Source organism: Artibeus jamaicensis, unplaced genomic scaffold, assembly GCF_021234435.1.
Source record: "Artibeus jamaicensis isolate MK-2021 breed Jamaican fruit bat unplaced genomic scaffold, CSHL_Jam_final contig_387, whole genome shotgun sequence".
In the NCBI taxonomy this organism is placed as follows: Eukaryota; Metazoa; Chordata; class Mammalia; order Chiroptera; family Phyllostomidae; genus Artibeus; species Artibeus jamaicensis.
The window spans coordinates 13,921,201-13,928,965 of NW_026521812.1; positions in this window are offsets into that span (position 1 = coordinate 13,921,201).

Below are 7,765 nucleotides of genomic sequence, written 5' to 3' on the forward strand. Positions count from 1 at the left end.
GTGTACTTCCTTTTGGGATTATGAACTACCAAGATATATGCAACTTACTTTGGTTTCAGGAAAACCAAGGTAGAAATCCACTGAGGTGTTCTTATACCCCGCAGGTAGTACAAACTGAAAACAATGCAAACAGCCCAGTACAGTGTACCTTCAGGGGACTTTCAGAGTGTAACAGATCATTGAAAACATCCACTTGCTACATTTTATTTTTATTTTAGCCACCTGTCAGTCCCACAGCTCCAGGCATCCCTGAGATAAAGAATCCATCAAGCAATCCGAGCTTCCTGCCACCAGGTGCGCACCACATACTGAAGGGTAGCTTCCCACGCTCGCAAGGTGTTGTCTCCAAGCTGAGGCGTCACGGGTAGCCTTCAAAGGTCTGTTTCACTGCTCTCACAGTGTGACAGTGCCTGGGACTGTGGGGTGTTTAATGGGTCCACGGTGCGTGGTCAGAGGGCACCCTGCATGTCATTTTCTGTAAAATAAGTGTTTGCTCGCGTGGTCCAACATGGTTCTATGTGGTATTCCATTTCAATCAATCAAATGCTGTGTACGTTCTCAAGCAGTGTGCCAATTTAACATCTTTGACATTATCTTCAGATCAATTTGACTTGAGTTTCTGCTTTTTTTTCAAAGTCTGTAGTCACATACTTGGAATATTTCTTGGTTTTTGTCTTACTGGCCATTGATCTTACTTATAATATATGAATCTTATTCTTTTAACTCCAAAACCTCCTCCTATTAATAGAATCTCATTATAATTCCCTCATAGAGAGACATTTCAGATTCATTTAGTGAGAAAATTTTCATGTACCAATGTATAGCCAAACTTTCTCAACAGAAATCATTGAATTATATTATTTGATTTCTTAAGTATTGGGAAGCGAAATATGTTTTTCTTTGACTTATTTTATATTAAACATTGGATGTATCCAGACTCTGCCTCTAACTTTCATTATACAACTCTCCACTCATTCAGCACTAGTGACACTGGAAACAGCAACCATGTTATTATTACAGTACATGGGCTTTGCACTTGCTCTTGTATGTAACTAGAATATTCATTCCCCACATAGTTGCCTAATTTGGTCTTTCACTTCATCCAGGCCTCTGCTGGAATGCACCTTATTAGAGAGAACCTTCCTGACATTCCTGTCTGAAAGAGCACATTGTGAGCACTCCTCAGCCCCTTATTCGCTGATGCTTATTTCCCCCCACCAACAGATATTACATTTTCGGGAGGGTTCCATGACCAACAATTCATTTGTTAATTTGATAAGAGGCCTCATAGGACACAAATGTAGTTATTCTCAAGGCTATAGTTTATTACCTACGAGTTCACAGAGCACAGTCAGTAAGGGGAATGATGAATCATGTAGAGCCTGGGGGAGATGCGGTGTAGACTTCCGAAGGTCTCTCCCACTTAGGGGTCATACAGAACATACTTATCCTCTTGTAATAAATTGCAACAACACGTAGGAGACATTTCTGCCCAGGAGAGTCAGCTTGAAGTGCAGGCTTTACATAAAAGTTTGCTCATGTAGGCATTTATCACCTTATATATGTGGCAGCCAGTCATGATTCCTAAAACTCCAGACCTAGAAGGAAAAAAGGTGTCTACCATATATTGTTTTCATAGACTAGAAAGACAAGCAAGTGTGATTCACTGCCACAGGCATTGTAGACATCCTGACTGATTAGTGATCCGGGGAATTCTCCAAAGGCTAAGATCCCAGGACCAGTCCCTGGGTCCCAGGACCCAAGACCAGTCGAGGGTCGCCCACACAAGCAAGCCCTCTGGAAGACAGGAAAGAGGAGCACAGCACGCAGTCTGCTGTGTTAATTCTTTCCTGCCCACCTTACCATCAACTGACCTGTTGCATGTTTATCAGTTTATTGTTTAAGTGCCTACTTCTCCTACTAGACTAAACTCTATGAGGATAGGGACTTTGTCTTTATGTGTGTATGTGTGTGTGTGTGTATGTGTGTGTGTGTGTGTGTGTAGAGACTGGTACAGAACAGTCATTTCAAAACATTGTGAAACACAAAAACTAATAAATACTCATTGACCTCTGTCTGGTAGGGTTCAAGTACGTAGTGGTGAAAGACAGAAGAGGTTTAAAGGGTCACAAAAGAAGGCTATGTTGGGAATGATACTTTATAGGCATTGAAAATGAGATATGAATACTTTGCCTCATTCTGTCCCCCAACCTCCCCGAAGAGAAAATTCAGTCCCAGATAATAACTTAAACAGAGCAGGTCACATTTACAAAAATGTAAATGTGGAATTTCCACATTTCCATCAGGAAATGGAAGATGATGGTAAGAAAAAAGGGGAGTGGCTATTCACTGTGTTTTCAAAAAAAAAAACAAAACAAAAACCCTTCAGTGTTAAGCAAAAACAGTGGGAAAGCAAAGGCCGTGAGTCTCGGGAGCCCCCATCACTCTGTTTTTTTAATTCATGACACCACCTGTTTCCCTCCCTTTAGCCACAAACACAAAGTTTAAACTCATAAAGTTTAAACTACTTTCCTTAAAAAAATAGTTTGGAGTCTAGGAACACACAAAGAGAGTAAATATAGATTTCTCAAATTAAAAAATGAAAACTTCCTGGTATCCTGTCCAAAGCTGTATGTTTTGTGAAGACGTAGGAAGTAAATTGGTGGTGTTCGTTTTCCGGGGACAGGCTGTCTCTGAAACGCTAATCTGAGGGAAAGCGCTGACCCAGGGAAGCACAGGTGTAAAGCACCTTTCATGCTGCCGTGCTCAGTGAGCCCCGTAGCAGCAGGCCTGGTCAGTTCTGGAATAAATGATTAGCATTCTTAGACAAAATCACTGCATGTTTTTACATACTCCTGGAACAGAGGATGCTGTATTTGTTCTAGATATCTCCTAGATTCTAGGAAAATCTGTATACAGGTGAAACAAAAAACTCAAATATTCTGGACTGTGATCATTAAAAGTACGACTGGGCTTCTCCTGAGAAGGAAGATTTGCCTCCTGGCTTCATTCTAATGAGGATAATTAAATTCTGCATACCTAAAACACATCTCTGATTCCAGCTTGGAGAAATCATTTTTCTGCTGTTGTTCTAGGATCTGAGATTAGCTGTCGTTCTGCCCATGGATAATTGCATTTCAGGGGTGGGCGAAGATTTATGCTTCCTATGCTATGCAGTATAATGCTTTGATATGAGAATTTTAATCATAAATGTACACTATTAATATGGATACTTTATTTTCTGGAATTATATAATTAAAAATAGTGTATATTTATTATATATTGAGAAAATAAAAACAACTAAAAGCAACATGGTAAATATCTTACTATGTCATTTATAGTAATAAATATTAATAAAATAAGCTACACAAAATAAGCTTATTAATAAAATAATATTAACAAAACAAGCTACACACTAATAAACTTACACATTTTATTAATATGTATATTAATGCATATCAATAAAATGTTAATATTTTAATAAGCACTAAACTATTAATAAATATTAATAAAATACACTATATAAAACACATAAAATATAACTAATTTTCTTAAACAGTAAATATAAGTAAATATATTTTGTTACATTATTTCTTCAACATTAATGTTGAATCTTTGATTCTCACCTCTCTAATATCACTGGTGTAACATGATTTTCAATGGTCTGTGTCCCTGTTTTCTCTCTTAATTCAAACCAGGATTCATTTCAAAAGAGGAACAAGTTTCTCCTTTTGGCAGGTCTCTCTCTTTTCTGCTTAAACCAGAAACTATCATTCTCAGTAGTTAAAGCAAGAGAGCAGCGAGAAGCTATTTCTTTTTGTTTGCATAAAGTATTGGATAGTTCCTCTTATCAGTGCCTTCTCTGCCGTTCAGCCTTCTATCACTGTATGCCAGTATCTAGTCACAATGTTTCTCTGCCTAAAACCCTTGGTATTATTGGGAACGAAGCTTCTGTCTGGGAACATGACAGTGTTGCTCAGTTAATCAACTAGGCGCATCTCATTGCAACGATTGTCAGGCGAATGATGAAGCTTTCCTGGGGACAAAGGTACCTGAGAAGGCCAGCCATCCATACAACAAAACAAGTTCTATCTTTCAAACTTCTATTCTACCACCCCAGAGGTGCAGTGAGCAGACCAGTGGCAGTCTACCTCTTGCTGGAAGGAAACATCCATGTGTAGACTATCAAAAATGGTGTAACGTTTGATTGCTTATATAAGTGTAATTAAATGGAAGCTTTGTGATTATACTCACTCTTCCCAAGAGTATTACCCCCGTGCTATTGCAATTCTGATAAAAAGTCACCATGGCATGAAATTACACTACAGTCTTAATTCCACAAATGTATGTGTTGTCTAATTTCAATTCCACTTTGCTTTCAACTTCAGTTTCATCTAAATCATAGGTTAAAGGGGACGTTCAACAGCAGTTCTATTATATTTTAAAGTTTCCAACAAGGTTAATGAAGTTCAACACTTCAGCTGAATCTGAAAATGAAGGAAAAAAGTAGAATGGTTGTAATTCATTTGGAAATCATGCAGAGGGCCAGCAAAATCATTAAAATATCCATATCCTGTAAACAAATGCAGAGTAATTATGTGAAATGTCTTTCTTTTTTTTAAATTTCAGTATATTTTTGTTTAGTGCCTGCTATCTAGGGGTAAAGTAGTGTTGAATGTAAATGCCCTGTAGAATAAGATGCATGTACTCTAAACATTTATTCAGAATAGCAAATAATTTTCCTCTGCTGCTTTCTTCAAATCAATTTCTAATGGAGTCTTTGGGGATATATACTTGTCTTATGTTCATGCTAAAAATATATTCGCATTGCAGGTAACTGATTTTTTAAAGAATTAGAAAATTCATGTAGATTTAGTGTTTCACAATATGAGTTAGAAATAAATAAGAGTGGATTATGTATACTCTTTTCACCAACTTTTTATGGACAACTTTGTAAACATTAGGACTAAGAAGAGTGTTTAATAAAACAGCCCATAACATTCAAAACCATTATGTTAGATTTACAGAGTGCTAATCTCAGAAGCAAAGAAATCCAGAAGGGATTAACTATTTTACATATGTTAGTTACCATCTGAGTGAGGTCCTTAAATATCACACTTTTGTCAGTAAGACGCAAGTAAATGTTCTCTTTTTATCGTGAGTTCTGTTCTTGCTCATCTGGGTGCCAACAACACACTATAATTTTCAGAGTTAGTCTCTGACAACTATTATATATGAAACAGTATTTGCCGTCACAACATGGGAATTTTTTCCACAAGTTCTAACTGAGATGGTGCCTACACCAACATATACCCTATTTCATTCTCACTGGTATGGCAGGGGTAAGACAAGGAAGGAACCCAAAAGGCCAACCATATCACTATTTCATGCCATTTAGAAATTATATAGAAGGTTTTTTTAGTGGTTTTGGGTGCCCAGTAAGTTTTTAACTATCTAATTTACCAGATAAATTTGATGGGTCAGTTTTGTTCATGTGACCTGGTAGAAATGTTGTGTGTGTGTGTGTATACATTTTGCTGAAATATGATATCATTTGATTTGCCTAAAAGCAATTCTAATACAGCCTGAAATATTTACGACTCACATGCCATGATGTTAGGTGCTGGCTCCTAAACCACAGAGGATGGGAGACGGGGAGTGCCTGTAGATGGGGCAGAGCTCCTGGGAACAGGCGTTTGCTGGGCACCAGGGAGTTCTCTATACTAGTCTGCCCAGTTTTACATACATTTGCAATGCTCCATAATAAACATTTAAAATAAAATCTTCTACTTTAGGGGTGTACAAGCTAGTGGTCTGTACGCTGCAAACCCCTAAGGTAGGTTCCACTCAGTCAACATTTGACTAGTGCTTAAACACCGGGGAAAGGCCACACAATAACGAGATTCCAGATTTTCTTGAGAAGTCAGATGTGGCAACACTGAGGTAGTACTTCCTCATAATAAACAGTGCAAAGCAGTAGCTGCTTCCTTCGAGAGGAGACGTGGGTTTGCTGCAGGCCTGGAGCACCTTAATGTATTATGTCTCACTGACTTCACCTATTTATTTGCCTTCTTGGCTCTTGCAAACTTTTAAAATGTTTAAATTAGAAAGAGGTTTCCACTTGCTTATTAAAAGATGCTGTTACTGACAGATGACAGCTAATGTAAAGGGGGCGGAGGGACTGAGCAAAAGGGAAAAGGGACCCATGGACATGGATGACAGTGTGGTGATCTAAATGGTAACGAGAAAATATAATGAAGATTGTACACTTTTAAAAAAGATGTTGCTACTTTAAACCATTCAATATGGGCTCAATGTTGCCACTTCCGATTTTTCAGGAAAATCTGAAAACTCAGTTAATAAGAAATTTCCCAGTTTACAAATACTTTCTAGATCAAATATCAGTTACAAATTGACCAACAAATCAAAATGTTTTCCAATATTCTTACAGGTATACTCAAAGCAATTTGACTGTCTATGAAATACAATGGAGAATATGAAGAAGATATTTTATGTCCTAAAATAAAAAAGAAAAAATACTTCCTTCTTATCATCTAAGATTTACACTGTGGGATTGTGAGCTTTTATATCAGCTATTTACTCCTTCAGTATTTGTGGTAATTGAAGTGTTTATTCCTAAACTCAAAGTTTAATCTTACTATGCTCCAGTCAAAATCCAATCAACTCCTCTGGCTACATTTGATGTAATCACACACATTTATATATATAACGTGACACACGTAACTGCATATTAAAAATATCTTCCATTTCAAGAAGTTGTAAGTTAAGCATATAAAAGTGAAAGGAGCAGAAAGAAATGCAACAATGTTGCTGTGAACAGAAGTAAAAGAAGAAAAATGAGTTATGGGTGTCATCATACACTATTCATGTTTGAAAGAACTTTTTGTAATATGAATATTCAATTTAAAAAGCCTTGTTATAAATCAGCCACTATCAGTGAGAGATTTATCTTGTTTGTCAGTGTGTTATAGTAACTTACTGCTTTGTGGGGAGGAAGCCATAGAGTAAATTGCTAAAATCATTAAAAACTTATATATTATTGTCTAGGAAAAGATCAACTGATTGAAAACTGCTAAACCACCTAATAGTAAATTCTACCACATTGGCATATTTTAATGAACCTGTATTAGAATAGGTATTTTAGATACAGTTAGAGAAAATGATGTCACATCAGGTTAATTATTATAGTTCACAGCAAAAGCTTTTGGGGAGTTCAACATAAAAAGAATGTTTTCTAAAATTTAGTGCTGGAGATTTCTATCTCTTCTAGGCCCAGAGACTTTAACGGCTGAGGGGGAATGTGGTACAGAGGGAATTTCAGCACCAGCACTGAACCCCATGCTTGTAACAGTTTTGCATTTGGATTGTACCTAATAACACTTTGTTTTAAGTTCTATCCTCTGCCTTTTGGTTTCAGGAAAACCCATTAGTATCCTGATGCAGAAGAGTTAAAAAGCTGCAGGGTAGGTTTCTCAGTATGCATTCAAAGAAATGAATGAAATGTCAACTGTGAAAACTTTTCCCTGCAAGTTTACATAGAACAAATAGGATTTACAGGGAGATATGTAACTTCTTTCAATTGTTATGTATATCCTTGAACAAATTTTTAACAATAATCATTCACTTCATAACAGTCTCTCTAGACCATTAAAGAAAATATTAAAAATTGACTTAGAATGTAGGATAAATGATTGTGTTATTCTTAGTTAGAAATAATTACTCATATTCAGTCAATAAATAACAA